This window comes from Primulina eburnea, chromosome 6 (genome assembly GCF_022965805.1).
Source record: "Primulina eburnea isolate SZY01 chromosome 6, ASM2296580v1, whole genome shotgun sequence".
Classification (NCBI taxonomy): domain Eukaryota; kingdom Viridiplantae; phylum Streptophyta; class Magnoliopsida; order Lamiales; family Gesneriaceae; genus Primulina; species Primulina eburnea.
In genome coordinates, this window is record NC_133106.1 from 3,277,626 (window position 1) to 3,295,558 (window position 17,933).

The 17,933-nt window shown below is 41.3% G+C and overlaps 1 long non-coding RNA gene across 1 annotated transcript; it reads right to left on the bottom strand.

The window, feature by feature from the left end:
• Positions 1 to 890: 890 nt before the first annotated feature.
• LOC140833307 (uncharacterized) lies at positions 891 to 2,373 on the bottom strand. Its single transcript, XR_012118404.1, has 2 exons — positions 2,215 to 2,373; positions 891 to 1,207 (listed from the first exon to the last, which is right to left on the bottom strand). It is a non-coding gene; the product is annotated as an uncharacterized lncRNA (long non-coding RNA).
• Positions 2,374 to 17,933: the final 15,560 nt, after the last annotated feature.

A 17,933-nucleotide genomic window follows, 5' to 3' on the forward strand; every position in this document is an offset into this window, starting at 1 on the left:
GGGCTATAATTCAGTCATACCAATACCATAACATAAATAGTACTGGATGCTACATATCATTCGTCTTATTCGAAATATATTATGCAAAAATAAATGCATTGAAGCAATGACATTCAATGACCATATTATTTTTTTTATGTACTTTGAACATTCTCTGATATTTGATTTCCTGATAATATGACTTCACCGAGTAAGGAAACACATCCAATGCTATATGCCTGACAGAACAAATCAGTCGTCAGTAGAGATATTTTGATAAATCAATAACAGTTGTCTTTCTGAATTCGATAGACACAAACAGATATTCTGAAATAAGTGCGATGGGTCTGCTTAAAATGTGGACAACTGAAATAGCTTGTTTCTTGAAATTTATGGAACATCACCAAAACTTATAAATACTTAACATACCATTTCAAGTGGATATGTTAAGATAAACCATTTTTTAAATCATCTAATTTTAGGACGATGATTTATTTAAGAATGTAATATATTTCTTGGCAAGCTAAAGTTTTATATCTTCTCCTCTGATTTCATGGATCAAAATTTTTTGTTCCTTTTTTGAAGTGGAATTTAATGTTTATTTTTGTTTTACATCATTTGCCAGTGTTGAGGTTGAAGAAAAGGGTGGATACTCACATCAGCCATGATCAACATCACATATGTGTTTTAGTAAAACAAATGTTAAAAGTTGCAAAAGAACCAAAATCATAACAAGATCTGTAAGATTCATATTTGCGATTTTTCCAATAAATTAAAAACAAATATTCTCAATTTTTTTAAACGTTCTTGGAAAAAATCTGGTTTCAATAGGACTTGCTGAGAATGAAATTGGGTTTCGATATCACTTGTTTAGAGCATTGAATAATTCAATATGTATGTTTGACATCGACTCAAAATCGAAACCATGTACATTAATATTTGTTTTTTGCCCCTTAATTCGAGCGAAAACGTGTAAAAGTTGATGGAAGATCGATGCTGAAAAGTTTAAGGAATAGAGACGAATTCAGAATCAAAACCGAGAATCGAATTTTCTTTTCAACTTCAAGAATAAATCAATACGATTAAATTTACAAGCTCATTCCCTAATTATCAGCATCTTCGATCCTTCAAGCTTTACCTCCTTGAATACATTCAAAAGCTGTGTCCACCATTGAATTCCATCCAGAAATAGGTGGCTCTGAATTGGAATCTGGAGCTCACGAATTTCCTATCAAGATTATCAAATTATAATTAATTACATAAAGCTCGAAAATATAATTGAAATCCCTGAAAATTAATTAATATGAATAAAATAGAAATATAAATTCTTCGTCACCTTTAGATTTAAAAGAACTTATAAACTTTCGGTTTCGTGTTTTTAAGATGAATTTCTGATTCAATAACTACAAGAAGTTTAGTACTTACTGTAATATTGAAACTAGTTGATATGCCATGAACAACGATCGTTTAATTTTATCGGAAAATATGACCAAACATTCGATCTCTCGAAAGCGTGATGAGAAAATGAAAATATGAATCATGCATAGAGAGAGTAAAAGATAAACTAAATCTTTCACAAGGTGTCTTTGGTGTATCACAAACTATTGCTAGGGTTGCTTTATATAGAGGTAAATCAATGCATATTTTGATATATATTTTTAAAAAAATAGATTATGATGATATGTATTTAAGATTTTGCGTATCAGAACGAGATTGAGTCAATAAATTATTTGCGTAAAAATAAATGGGAAATATATCATTATGTTGATTTCATGCTTTTTCAATATTCAACTAGAATGAATAATATATTATTTGCGTAAAAGCAATGCAGGAAAAATCTCATAACGTAGATTTCAACCATAAATATCATTGAAATGATATAACTTAATATAAAATGGATTTGAAATTCATTCTAATTTTGTCCATGAGTGAGTCTCATGTGAGACCGTCTCACGGATCATAATCTGTGAGACGGATCAACAATATCCATATTCACCATAAAAAATAGTACTCTTAGCATAAAAAGTAATACTCTTTTATGGGTGACCCAAATAAGGATCCGTCTCACAAATAATACCCGTAAGACCGTCTCACATAAGTTTTTGCCTTTGTCCATATACGGAAGTCAAATGTGTAATGACAACATTAACGCAATTATATATCAATATTGGTGCAAAAAACACAATGAAACTGAATTAAATCGGAGCGGTTAATTACGGATTTTCGGCAACGTACTAAATTGAACAAGAGCTGGAATTTCGGACATGTTAACACCAAGATCTAAGTCTTGATTTTTCTTCCCTGGTGGTCTACGGCACTTACCCGGTGGTCAGATTCGAGTGGAGGAAAAGGGCGACGGGAACAGGGGAAGGGTTTATGGTTTTGGGGCTTTCTTCTTTTGATTCTAACTATGGTAGGTGGTGTGTGTGTGTATTTGTGGGCTACTAATAATATTAACATGGCAAAAACTTGTGTGAGACGGTCTCACGGGTCGTATTTTGTGAGACGGATCTTTATTTGGATAATCCATGGAAAAGTATTACTTTTTATGCTAGAAGTATTATTTTTTATTGTGAATGTAGTGACCCGTTCCAGAATCACCTACTAATCAGAACTTAAGCATGCAAAATTAACATTTAAAACTGAATCAGGTAAACAGCGGAAAAACAGTAATACAACCCAATCGAATCTGTAAGTACAAAATACTTAAACAACCAGATCGAACTAAATACCAAGAACAAATACCAACAACTACAGGTCAACCTCTGCCAGCTCCCTGTCCACTCCCTCCTGGACCGTCCAACCTGAGACCTGCCCCATCGAATAGGGTGTCCAAAACAGAGATAAACCGAGGACGTGAGCATAAAACGCTCAGCACCGAAAGCATGAGTATACAAGACTATGACATGCATGTATGCAAAATGTACTGGATACCAGGATCTGGGTATATCGAAAATACTGCTCAGGTAAATGACGTCAAGGTATGTAGCACTCTGCGCCGTCGCACCAGGAGGTGGCTCCCATACCAAAATAAACCTGTGGATATACCGGTGACCTGACCACCGTCGGCCAACGGGGTCCAACCATCCACAACAAACGAGGGCTGAGCACCCTCTCAACAGGCTATCTCAAAGATAATCAGGCTCAACATGATTATGCAAATGCCGCATAATAAACCATGCATCATACGACAGATAATAATGCAACATATAAACATGCAACACATAGTAAAGCATACTCAATCCTGCTATCTCGGATAGTACTTTCGTACCTCAAACCAGTAGATCCTAGCAATCAGTCCTAGAATCAAGTCTGCGTCCGTAGTCAGCCCACTGATGCCGCTAGCTCCCCAACTAGAGCACAGCTCCGCTACAAAACCAGTAGCTCCCCGCTAGTGCCTGAACCTCGGGAAAAGACTAGAAACCTATCAGAAACGACTAAAACGCTCTGGAACACTCGAAATTGGCGAGTTAGAAATGAAGCCTCGCGCCTCTATTTATAGACAACGATCGGACGATCCGATCCACTTCGGACGCTCCGATCCGGTACACTTCGGACGATCCGATCCACTTCGGACGATCCGAACATTGCATATCTTCCACGTGCCCAGCCACCTGTCTCGGACGATCCGAACCCTGATCGGACGATCCGAACTCTGCATGGCTTCCACGCGTCCAACCACCTGTCTCGGACGATCCGAACCCTCTTCGGACGGTCCGAACCCTCTTCGGACGGTCCGAACCCGGTTCGTTCCTTCCGATCCCACCGAAATATAATTAATCCAATAATTAACTCAAATTAGGCATCGGGATACTACATTCTCCCCCCCTAAAAAGGATTTCGTCCGCGAAATCGAGTCTGAAGAATGACAATTCTGAACAACAATACATTCAACTTAAGAATGAATTACAACTGAAAGTACAACTGAAATTACAACCATTACTGAAAATACTACAACTAGAACAACTCTGGATGCTCTGACCGCATGCGACTCTCTAGTTCCCAAGTAGCTTCTTCAGTACCTCGGCGCTGCCACTGCACTAAGACAAGAGGAATAGTCTTATTCCGCAGTACCTTATCCTTCCGGTCTAAGATCGAAACCGGTCTTTCCACAAAAGACAAATCCGGGTTCAGCTGAACTTCTGTCGGATGCAAAACATGAGACTCATCCGCTACGTATCGTCTCAGCAAGGACACATGAAACACATTGTGAACACTAGACAGATACGGTGGCAAAGCTAATCTGTAGGCCAAATCTCCCACACATTCTAAGATCTCAAAAGGACCAATGAATCTCGGAGATAGCTTACCCTTGAGTCCAAATCTCAGAATCCTCCGAAAAGGTGATACCTTGAGAAACACTTTCTCGCCTGCATCAAAATGAAGAGGTCTGCGCTTGGTGTTCGCATAACTCGCTTGTCGATCCTGAGCAGTCTTAATCCGCTGTTTGATCACAAGAACTTTTTCCATGGCCTGCTGAATCAATTCTGGACCCTCGACCTGTCGTTCTCCGACTTCTTCCCAGAACAGAGGAGTACGACAACGTCGACCATACAATGCTTCAAACGGAGACATACCAATACTCCTATGAAAACTGTTGTTGTATGCAAACTCTATCAGCGGCAGATGATCCTGCCAAGCTGGCCCGAAATCCATCACACAAGATCTCAACATATCCTCAAGAGTACGAATAGTCCTCTCTGACTGACCGTCAGTCTCTGGGTGATATGCAGTACTCAAACTCAAGGTAGTGCCCAAAGCTTGCTGAAAGCTGCCCCAAAATCTAGATGTAAATCGAGGATCTCTGTCACTAACGATACTCACGGGCACACCATGAAACCGTACAATCTCCTGAATGTACAACCGTGCCATCCGATCGAAAGTGAAATCTCTGTTATACGGAAGAAAATGGGCAGACTTAGTAAGCCGATCCACTACCACCCAGATAGCATTTCTATTCCCCACAGACATAGGCAAGTGAGTCACGAAGTCCATCGTGATATGCTCCCACTTCCACTCCGGAATAGGAAGATTCTGTAACAAACCTCCGGGTCGTCGATACTCAGCCTTCACCTGCTGACAGACTAGGCACTTGGAGACATACTGATAAACATTACGTTTCATACCCTTCCACCAAAATCGAGTCCTCAAATCTTTATACATCTTGTTGCTCCCCGGATGAACACTCAACTTGCTACGATGAGCCTGGGACAAAATCTCCTCCCTCAAAGTGTCATCTTCCGGTACAACAACACGACCAGATAAGCACAAAAGACCCTCGGACTGATAGTGGAATCCAGAAGTATTATCTCTATCAGCCAACCGAGCTAATTTCTGAATCTTAGAATCAGACATCTGAGCATCTCTAATCCGAGAATACAAAACTGGCTCGGACAAAATAGTAGCTATACGGATACTCTCTGTTCCCTTCCGATGCTTACAATTGAATCCCATCGAACAGAAATCCTGAATAATCCCAGATACAGCACAAGTCTGAAGAGCAGATAACCTCACCTTGCGACTAAGAGCATCGGCCGTGAGATTCGCAGATCCTGGATGATACTTGATCTCACAATCGTAATCTTTGAGTAGATCCATCCAACGACGCTGACGCATGTTCAACTCAGCCTGAGTGAACAGATACTTCAAACTCTTATGATCAGTGAAGATCTCAAATCGCTCACCATACAGATAATGGCGCCAGATTTTCAAAGCAAAAACGATCGCTGCTAATTCCAGATCATGAACAGGATAGTTTTCCTCATGAGGCTTCAACTGCCTCGACGCATAAGCAATCACATGCTCATTCTGCATCAGAACACACCCTAGTCCCTGCAAAGAGGCATCGGTGTAAACACTGAAACCACCAGATCCAGACGGTAAAGCCAAAACAGGCGCAGATGTCAAACGTCTGCGAAGTTCCTAGAAACTCTCTTCGCACTTTGATGTCCACTCAAATGAAACATCTTTCCGAGTGAGCTGAGTGAGTGGCTTAGCAATCTGAGAGAAGTTGGCAATGAAACGGCGATAATACCCAGCCAATCCCAGAAAACTGCGGATCTCGGCTACTGTCGTCGGACGCGACCAGTTCAATACCGCTTCCACCTTGCTCGGGTCAACTGAAACTCCCTCGCTAGAAATGACATGACCAAGGAATACAACCCTGTCAATCCAAAACTCACATTTACTTAGCTTCGCATAAAGCTGATTCTCGCGAAGTGTCTGTAAAATAATCCTCAAGTGTTGTAGGTGTTCTGGCTGATCATGCGAATAGATTAAGATATCATCTATGAACACCACAACAAACTTATCCAAGAAATCCCGAAATACCCGATTCATCAGATCCATAAAAACTGCTGGTGCATTCGTCACCCCAAAAGGCATAACCAGAAACTCATAATGCCCATACCGGGTCCTGAATGCAGTCTTCGATATATCTCCCTGATGAACTCGAAGCTGATGATAACCAGACCTTAAATCAATCTTGGAATACACAGAGGTACCTTGCAGTTGATCAAATAAATCATCAATCCGTGGCAACGGATACTTATTCTTTATCGTCGCACGATTCAACTGCCGATAATCTATGCAGAGCCGCATAGAACCATCCTTCTTTTTGACAAAAAGAACTGGTGCTCCCCACGGGGACACACTGGGTCGAATATACCCCTTGTCAAGAAGATCCTGCAACTGCTGTTTCAATTCTTGCATCTCCGATGGAGCTAATCGATAAGGAGCTCTAGAGATTGGTGCCGTGCCTGGCACTAAATCAATGCCGAAATCTACTTCCCGAACAGGAGGAAAACCAGGAATCTCCTCGGGAAAAACATCCGGAAAATCGCAAACCACTGGAATGTCACCGACACCGATACTACCTGCGGACGAATCAATAGCATAGATAAGGTAGCCTTCCCCGCCCGACTCTAAAGCACGACAGGCTTTCAGAGCAGAAACCACAGGCATCGGGGGTCGCGCTCCCTCTCCATAGAAAAACCAACTGTCGCCCTCAACTGGACGAAACTTCACAAACTTCTGATAACAGTCCACAGTAGCTCTAAACACAGTCAGCACATCTATTCCCAGAATGCAATCAAAATCCTCCATCGCAAGAACCATCAAATTAGCAGTTAAAACATTACCCTCAAACTCTAGAGGACAACCCAAAACTAGACGTTTAGCTAACACCGAATGACCCATCGGTGTGGAAACAGATACCACAACGCCCAAAGAAGTGAAGGGTAATGCATGACGCTTAGCAAATCTCGCAGATATGAATGAATGAGATGCACCAGTGTCAATGAGAACGTAAGCAGGTAATCCACATAATAAAAACACACCTGCGATAACTCTCTCGTTCTCCTCAGCCGCCTGATCCTGGTTAAGAGCAAAGACCTGCCCTTGAGTACGCGGTCGGAGGTTAGAACCCTGAGTAGACTGTCCCTGCTGTGGCCTCTGATGAACTGAAGCCTGAGAACCAGATCCTGATCCTCCGCCCGTCTGTGGACAATCTCTCTTCATGTGGCCCAACTCACCGCACTTGTAACAAGCACCCGCAACCTTGCGACAACGCTCCGTCGGATGATCCTTCCCGCAATGCTGACACGGGCCCTTCTTCTTCCCAAAATGGTGAATTCCTCCAGATCCAGAGGAAGAAGAAGTAGATCCCGCCTTCTTGAATGCTTGGGCGCGGGGACCCAAAGAACTAGTAGGACGAGCAGACTGCATGGCTCGACCTCTCAGCAAACTGCCCTCAGCCTGGCGACAACGATTCACAAGGCCCTCATACGATGTCGGATCATCGCAGACAACAACCCGATCATAAATCTCCTGATTGAGGCCCTGAAGAAAATGGTTATACTTGGCACTAGCATTGTCACTGACATGCGGAACATACGGAAGCAACTCAAAGAACTTCTGCTGATACTCATCAACAGACAAACTTCCCTGCTTCAGATTGATCAACTCAATCGCCTTGGTCTGCAGAAGAGCTGGCGGAAAGTAAAGCAGCATGAAAGCGGCTCGGAAATCGGCCCAAAGAACTCGACCCTGTCGCTGAACTATCGGTGCAGAGGTAGACCTCCACCACTTGCGCGCACCACCCTCCAGCAAGAAATCAAGGGTATCAATCTGCTGCTCCGCCGAGCACTGAAAAGTCTTGAAGCAGCTCTCCATCCTCTCAAGCCAGTTCTCCGCAACATCCGGGGTCTCACCGCCTGAAAGAGGTTTCGGCCCCATCTGCAAGAACCGATGCATACTAAAACTCCGAGGCTCATCACGACGGTGTTGACGACGTTCTCGATGCTCTCGACGACGTTCCCGATCGTCGCGGTCTCCCCAGTGTCCAACGCTGCCATGACTACTAGCATCGTCGTCAAAACCAGACATCTCTTAGCTACAAAAGTTACCAGAGATTAAACCCAAAAGAACAGTTCTAAATCCCAAAATCTTAATGCATGCTCTGATACCATAAATGTAGTGACCCGTTCCAGAATCACCTACTAATCAGAACTTAAGCATGCAAAATTAACATTTAAAACTGAATCAGGTAAACAGCGGAAAAACAGTAATACAACCCAATCGAATCTGTAAGTACAAAATACTTAAACAACCAGATCGAACTAAATACCAAGAACAAATACCATCAACTACAGGTCAACCTCTGCCAGCTCCCTGTCCACTCCCTCCTGGACCGTCCAACCTGAGACCTGCCCCATCGAATAGGGTGTCCAAAACAGAGATAAACCGAGGACGTGAGCATAAAACGCTCAGCACCGAAAGCATGAGTATACAAGACTATGACATGCATGTATGCAAAATGTACTGGATACCAGGATCTGGGTATATCGAAAATACTGCTCAGGTAAATGACGTCAAGGTATGTAGCACTCTGCGCCGTCGCACCAGGAGGTGGCTCCCATACCAAAATAAACCTGTGGATATACCGGTGACCTGACCACCGTCGGCCAACGGGGTCCAACCATCCACAACAAACGAGGGCTGAGCACCCTCTCAACAGGCTATCTCAAAGATAATCAGGCTCAACATGATTATGCAAATGCCGCATAATAAACCATGCATCATACGACAGATAATAATGCAACATATAAACATGCAACACATAGTAAAGCATACTCAATCCTGCTATCTCGGATAGTACTTTCGTACCTCAAACCAGTAGATCCTAGCAATCAGTCCTAGAATCAAGTCTGCGTCCGTAGTCAGCCCACTGATGCCGCTAGCTCCCCAACTAGAGCACAGCTCCGCTACAAAACCAGTAGCTCCCCGCTAGTGCCTGAACCTCGGGAAAAGACTAGAAACCTATCAGAAACGACTAAAACGCTCTGGAACACTCGAAATTGGCGAGTTAGAAATGAAGCCTCGCGCCTCTATTTATAGACAACGATCGGACGATCCGATCCACTTCGGACGCTCCGATCCGGTACACTTCGGACGATCCGATCCACTTCGGACGATCCGAACATTGCATGTCTTCCACGTGCCCAGCCACCTGTCTCGGACGATCCGAACCCTGATCGGACGATCCGAACTCTGCATGGCTTCCACGCGTCCAACCACCTGTCTCGGACGATCCGAACCCTCTTCGGACGGTCCGAACCCTCTTCGGACGGTCCGAACCCGGTTCGTTCCTTCCGATCCCACCGAAATATAATTAATCCAATAATTAACTCAAATTAGGCATCGGGATACTACAGTGAATATGGGTAGGGTTGACCCGTCTCACAGATTGTGATCCGTGAGACGGTCTCACATGAAACCTACTCTATTAACATATCCTCAATAGTCACAATCTTGAGTATTTTAACACTTGTGTATTATTTTAATTTTATATGTATTTTATATATTTTAAATCTCCTATATTCTAAAATATATATTTTTAACATACTTACAAATTTATTTGACATAAATAATTATTTTAATTAAACAACTCAATAATTATTCTAATTATACCAAAATTATGGATAATTAATCACATGGCCTTACATTATCCAATTCCCTAAAGATTTAAGCACAAGCATAACATGACAAAAACTTGTGTGAGACGGTCTCATGGCTCGTATTTGTGAGACAGATCTCTTATTTGGGTTATATATGAAAAAATATTATTTTTTATACAAGAGTATTACTTTTTATTGTGAATATAGTACGATGTTGTCAGAACTGAATATGATTCCGATATGGTATTTCTACTACCGTAGATATTGTAGAATCGAAGTCAGATTGACGAATAGACTGTTTATACAATTGTTATGAATTTCGAAAGATATTGATTGAAATTGAACACTAAATTTGTATTGTTCTTGATTTAAGAATAGAGGGATGATTATTCTTATGTGTTCTGGATAGATTATTCACTATATTTGTGAAATCAGATCGAAGAAATTATACCGTACGCCTTTGTTATGAAATTCAGCATCTCTTGAGTTGAATTGCATAGATATTGACATGCTGGAATTCGAATGGTGATATCATGGTATTGAGTATGGATTCTGGTATTATACCTGTGATGTTCAGATTGACGGGATTATTCAGATTGTATTGTTATGCCGTCGAAACATCAGTTGATTTAGATTGATCAGACTTGATATTGATTGAGATTCATTGTTATATCGTTGACATTGATCAGATTGTATACCGATTTGAGTATTGATCAGAACAGGTCTCGAATTGGGTTATATACTGATATGGTATTTATATAATTGTCATTATCAGATTTGGATATGGACAGATTGGGATACAAGATTTCGTCGTCATCAGATCGCGAAGAGAAAGGTATAAATTGATGTTTATTGGGAGATCGACTTGTGTTAGATTCTACTCGAGTTTCCCTAAAACCACATACTTGTATGGTATTGTTTTATACCTTTATGTTTTAATTATTATTTTTATTCTACTGAGATATGAAGTAGAAAGCAGAGAGCTATTGAATAAGAGTCACTGACAGAGGGGCCAGACTATGATAGAGACGTCACTGACCCATTGCACATTGTCAGACTAGGCATAGTCTTGGTAGATATTCCAAGACACCGGACGTTTGGTCGTATCGATGTGATTATGAGTAGAGTCGCTCTTATCATAGATATTCGATACAGCGAGGGCCAAGTCCGTAAATAGGAACGTATCAATTTCAACCACCCCGAATGTAAGAGATAGGTGGGAGATTTGTTACATTCCTATTCACTGGGATCCCTAGATTAGAATGAGAGAAGAGTCGAGTCTTAGATATTGAGACTAGATTTGATTTACAGACCTGTATTGATCTATGTTTCGTAGATTATGATTCATGTTTTATTTACAGATTAATATTGATACATGTTGTTTGATTTCAGATACATGTGCAAAGATATAATTCATGATTTTATGTTAATTCAGTTAATTGCATGTATACATGATTTATACTGGGATTTATTCTCACCGGAGTTATCCAGCTGTTGTCTTGTTTGTATGTGTGCATGACAACAGGTGGGACAAGATCGGGGTCGAAAAGATGATGAGAGATCGAGATTAGAGTGGTGATGCCGGATTTGGATATAGATAGGTTTCTTTACTTGATTATAGTAGTTGAACCTTAGTTGAACTAGATGAATGTTGTATAAGATTTGTATTTTTATACTGATTTGTATAATAGCATGATTCCATTACCTTCTGCACTGTCATTTTAAAAAAAGAAAAAATTTTAAACCCTGTTTATCTTAATTGATAATTAAATCCCACAGATGATTAAGAAGATGATTAGCGTCCGGTCCCCACACTTTAACAACTCTTACACTCGCTCTTGTATAATTGTATCCTTCTCTAGCCCAAAGAACCTCATATTCTACACCATGGGCGAAAAAATGTTAGATGGTGTCCGAAGTATTTCTGACACAGCCCCCTGATACTTAAATCAGTTTTGAGAGAAAATTTAAGTATGCGAGAATAGTTGTAGAACCCGTTAAATCATACTACGTATAAGCCATGCATAATCTTTAGTATTTAAATTAAAAATGATTTATTTATTATTTAAGGCATTTTAAAGTTGTTTTTATTTTTAAATCGCATAAGTTTAGTTATTATCTTTTCAGTTAAATAAGCGACGCTAGACTGGAGTCGGAGTATTGAGATAAATTCTAATAATAAGAAAATATTCCTACATTTAATTTAAGATAAAGAATAATTTATTTTAAGGTAAAAGAATTTTTATGGATTTAATTAATTAATTAGAGATAAGTAGTAAATAAGTTCTTTTATGTCCAATAATTTAATTAAAAGTCTAAATTAAAATATGTGACCAACTGAGATAAGTTAATCTAGGATTATTTTATTTAAGAAATTATAACTTAACATGCTAGTAATTTAATTTAAAGAATTAGTCATGCATGCAAGATAATTACTATCCTAAACTAATTAATTGTTTAATTCACTAAAATACTTAATGGGTAGATAATACTTTAAAGATTTAAAATACAAGATTTAACAATATTTCCCTCCATCTTCCTTCAAGAATTCGGCCAACCCTTGTAGGATTTAAATATGGATTGACAACTCACCATTTTGATATCATTCCTTAATCCTTTTCTTGGTAGATAATTTCCTTTCATTTTTAAACCCCACTAATTAATAATTAAGCAATTTTTCTACCTTATTTTGAATGATAATTTCGGCCACCACACTTTGAGGATTTGAATAATTTTAGTAACTCTCTATTGATAACTTTCCTTAATCCTTTCATGGCATAGTTAATTCTCTCACTTTTAAATCCTTAATAATTATTAATTAAGCAATATTCCTACCCAAAATTGATAGAAGAAATCGGCCGTTCACCATCAAATATCCCTCAAATCCTTTGATATCATATCATTTCCGATCTAACAAACTCAAAGGATAGAAAGATTTTATATTTCCTTTCAAATCTCCCATCTATTAGTAAACTTCCCATTCATCTCCTAGCCATTTCCCTCCCCATATTTTCGAAAATTTCAGAGTAAAAATTCAGAGAAAATCGTGAGTTCTTCAAGGAAAAATAAGAGAGAAAATTAGAAAAGAAAAGGGACTTCATCTCCGCCGCGCCGTGTCGTCGTCTAGTTTGTTTTCTTTTCAAAAAAAATTTTCAGGCATGTCTATAACATTCTTTTCTCTTCAATCAAGTTATATAAATACTTTAAAATATTATATGTACATGATTCATAGAGCAAAAACCGATTTTCGTACAGCAACTTGAACAAAATTCGGCACAGCTTTTTCGGTCCCCTTCATGCTTCACGTTTGGTATGGTTTCTTTTGATTTCAGAGGTTGGCTCGGTTCCAGGTGTTCAAGGCTGCTTATGGTCATGTTATAGGGTGTGTTAGGAACGGATTGGTCCATTGGTTTGAGCCCTTTCGCCCCAGCAAAACAAATTTTGACAGCAACTCGCAACATTACAATTTTTTACCCTCGGTTTTAGTTGTTGATTGCCTAAAGGGAGAGTTTGGATCATAGTTGGCCTAGGGCCTGTAACCATGGCTTAAACCCTTCCTTAGCATGTCTAGGACATGACCAAGATGACCTTTCATGGCTTGGTTCATAGTCTCATCGGTTTAAAAACAAACAACACAAGACAGCCCCTCGATTTTCATTTTTTCGAGTGGTCTGAGTAGTTTCAAATTTGAGGTTGGTGTGGATCTTGGTTGGCTTTTTAGCCCTTAGCCATGGTTCAAACAATGCCTCAGGATGTCTAGATCATGCCATGCTCAATCACATGGCCACTGGGATGATCCATGACAGCAAAACAAGCAACACTCCCACGCGTGTCATGTGTGTTTTCGGGTGAAGCTTGGGATCGTCGTAGGTGTTGGCTTGCATTGTGGTTGGACTAGGGCCCTTAGCCATAGTTCAAACCATACCTTAGGATGTTGGTAAGAGGCTCTGGTCAGTGGTTCAAGCCCCAATGACCGATAGTCTCAAAAACGAAGCACAGAAGCGCAACAGCTGCTGCTGTAATGTTTTTGACAGCAACTTTGCCTTCGGTTCAGAGGCTTGTTTCGAGTTCATGGTTGGCTTTTAGCCTATGGCCTTGGACTGGACAATACACCATTGAATTAGGAAGGTCATGTTTTTGGCCGTTCGTGATTTGGTTAAGTTTATAGGTCGTACGAGAATTTACGGTGAGTGACTCTCGAAAGAGCGTTACACGATTTAGGCCTCCATTCACCAAATTTCGAGTTTTACAATTCTTAGGAGCATTATTTCATCATGTTAGGCGTATTTTTACCATGAATAAACTATGGTTCAATGTTGGTTTGGGTTGGTACTGAGTCATGGTTAGAAGTTAAGTTGTTGGCCCCGTTTTTGGGTTCCATTACGAAGTTATTCTCATGTTAAGTTATTTGCATGTTTCTCATGTTAGAATTAGGTCGCAGCGAACCTGGGAACGATCCAACTCAATTGGTAAAATAACATAGGAATTTAATTATATTACGTGCATAAAATATAAAAAAAGTTTATTTTTGAGATATATGCGATATGTCTTGTGACCACCTCACGCTTATGGGATTGCAGCTTATGGGATTATTACTTCACTCGGTGACTGACGACCGGTTCATGTTCATGTATGGGTACGGATATCCAGTCCAAGAGTTTTGATGATCTCTACCACCCAGTATACTGTGGTTTAGTCAAATCAGACGATTCATGTTATGTTATGGGCCACTTGCGTAGAGCATTATCTCCACAGAAAAATTATGATATGCTATTTTATGACAGGGCTCTAACGAGCAAACATTTTACGTATTATTTTCAGTTATGCACGTATTTAAAATTATTCATGACACGATTTTCACGTTACGCTTTACGATATGATATATTTACATGGCACAAAACTCTATGACATATTTTACTTGTTATTCACGATATATGCATGCTGAGTCTTTAGACTCACTAGACTTGATTGTTGTAGGTACTGATGAGGTCGAGACCGAGGGCGGGGACCAGTGAGCTAGCTTGGGTCGACAGTAGTATGAACACGAGGACCTCATTTTCAGCACTTACTATTTTTATTCGAACTCGGTTTTCACGTTGATGAATTATTTTATGTTGTCATTTTGAAAAACAGTATTTACTTCCACTGCTACTTTGAATATTTAAACTTTTTATCAGTTTATTTTATAAATAAGGCAAGTTATTTACTTTTAAAGAAAAATTTTAAATAATTCCGCAAATTTACATATACGAAATTCGGGCCTCTACAGTTGGTATCAGAGCCTATGTTCTTGTAAAGGGTTGTACTACTACTGACCTCGAGAAGCTCACGACGTCACGTCTTCGGTCTGTAAGTTTTACGTTTACGCATTTTGTTTAAAGCATCAAATATTTTGACAGCATGATTTCATGAAATATTTTATGTCAAGATTATGATTATGCATTATTTATTTAAATTTAAAGAAATAATGGAATTATGCATGTTGGTTACGTATGGGTTGTATATATGGAACAGTATGTGTGAGGCCCGGGCCCGAAGAGGGCGGGGGGTGATCGCCGGTGCCATGAGGTGGCACGGACAATGAGCAGCTCTTGGCAGGCTTCTAGGTGGAGGGAACCTGAATGAACCGTTCTTACACCGGAAGGAGAGGGATTCCGAGACTGTTCAATGTAATGGACTGTACAGTTGAAGAGGGCTTAAAAGATTTGATTGGTACTACTCATATTACGAAGGTGCATCTTCTTTTCGGTAGCTAATCACATAAGAACTCTAAAGTTAAGCGTGCTTGACTTGGGGAAATTTTGGGATGGGTGACCTCTTGGGAAGTTTCCCAGGGTGCGTGTGAGTGAGGACATAAGCACGCTGGAAAGACTCTTCTTGATACAGTGAGGACAATCATCAAATCTGGGGCATTACAATTGGTATCAGAGCCGACCTCTCCGAGTACGGTGTGGTTCGGGGACGAACCAAGCGGAAGCTGGTGGGCATGTGAGGCCCGAGGTCGAAGAGGGCGGGGGTGATCGCCGGTGCCATGAGGTGGCACGGACAATAAGCGGCTCCTGGCAGGCTTCTAGGTGGAGGGAACATGAATGAACCGTTCTTACACCGGAAGGAGAGGGATTCCGAGACTGTTCAATGTAATGGACTGTATAGTTGAAGAGGGCTTAAAAGATTTGATTGGTACCACTCATATCACAAAGGTGCATCTTCTTTTCGGTAGCTCATCACATAAGAACTCTAAAGTTAAGCGTGCTTGACTTGGGGCAATTTTGGGATGGATGACCTCCTGGGAAGTTTCCCAGGGTGCGTGTGAGTGAGGACATAAGCACGCTGGAAAGACTCTTCTTGATACAGTGAGGACAGTCATCGAATCTCATGTGAGGCCCGGGGCCGAAGAGGGTGGGGGGTGATCGCCGGTGCCATCAGTTGCACGGACAATGAGTGGCTCCTTGCAGGCTTCTAGGTGGAGGGAACATGAATGAACCGACCCATACGGGAATGAGAGGGATTCCGAGACTGTTCAATGTAATGGACTGTACAGTTGAAGAGGGCTTAAAAGTTTTGATTGGTACTACTCATATCACGAAGGTGCATCTTCTTTTCGGTAGCTCATCACATAAGAACTCCAAAGTTAAGCGTGCTTGACTTGGGGCAATTTTGGGATGGGTGACCTCCTGGAAAGTTTCCTAGGGTGCGTGTGAGTGAGGACATAAGGAAGCTGGAAAGACCCGTCTTGATACAGTGAGAATAGTCGTCGAATCAGGGGCGTTACTGCCTCCTAGACGTATTCTTGAGCGCACGAGAGATGATGAGCCTCGCCAGGAGGATGGCGAGAATCTGAGGCAGGAGAGGAATGTACCTCCACCCCCTCCACCGGACATGAACACCCAGATGTTAGCTAGGATGACGCAGTTCTTCGCACAGTTTGCGGGGAATAACGTTGTGGCAGCCAGGCCGATGGGGCCTGAGGCGACCTATGAGCGATTCATGCAGATGAGACCTAAGGAGTTCTCAGGGACGGTATATCATATGATTGCCGAGGGCTGGGTTAAGCCCCTCGAGGTTATTTTCGAATTCATGGAGCTCGGAGATGAAGATAGGGTTCGTTGTGCAACCTATATGTTTGGAGGAGACGCCCGCTTATGGTTGGAAGCATCCGTAGTGTAATGCCCGAGAATTTAATTACCGTAATCTGAAATGATTGGGATATGATTACAGTAATCGGAGATTAATCCGGAATGATTTATTGAATTAATCGCGATAATTATGGACGGGACGGATCGGACTAGAACACATGAGAAAGGTGTAAATGTGTGTGCCAAGAAAGAGCCTCGCGCACATGCGCTGTATGGATTGGCGCACATGCGCGGAGCTGGCCGAAGCTTGCGCGCACATGCGCGAGATAATGCGCGCATATGCGCAGCAAGGCCAGAACCAGTGGCGCATATGCGCGAAGATGCTGGCGCATATGCGCGGGAGGTCCAGTAGGTTGGGCGCATATGCGCGAAGGTGTGTCGCGCATATGCGCTAGCCAACGAGTGCCGAGCAGAAAGTCTCGCGCACATGCGCGATGGGGGTGCGCGCACATGCGCGGAGCGTCCAGAGGCTGTGGCGCACATGCGCGAAAGATGGCGCGCATATGCGCGGAAGATGCTGCCGAGACACGCGCCACAGATTTGTGTCTCGCGCATATGCGCCGATGATTGTCGCGCATATGCGCGAGACGTGTTTCATGAAGGGCGAGCCACTTGCCTCCATGCATGTAACGTTGATATATATATATATATATTGGCATGCAATTCTTCAGAAATGGGAAGGAGAAAATCGAGGATTAGGGGGAAAGCATTGTTCTTCATTTTAAAATTTGATTTATGAGCGATTCGTCTATCTGACTTGAAATCCGACTTCGGTACTGTGTTTGTATCAACACAGGCTACAACTGGACGTAAGTTTTATTACGTTTAGACAAGATTTGAATTTCTGATGTTGTTAGAATTG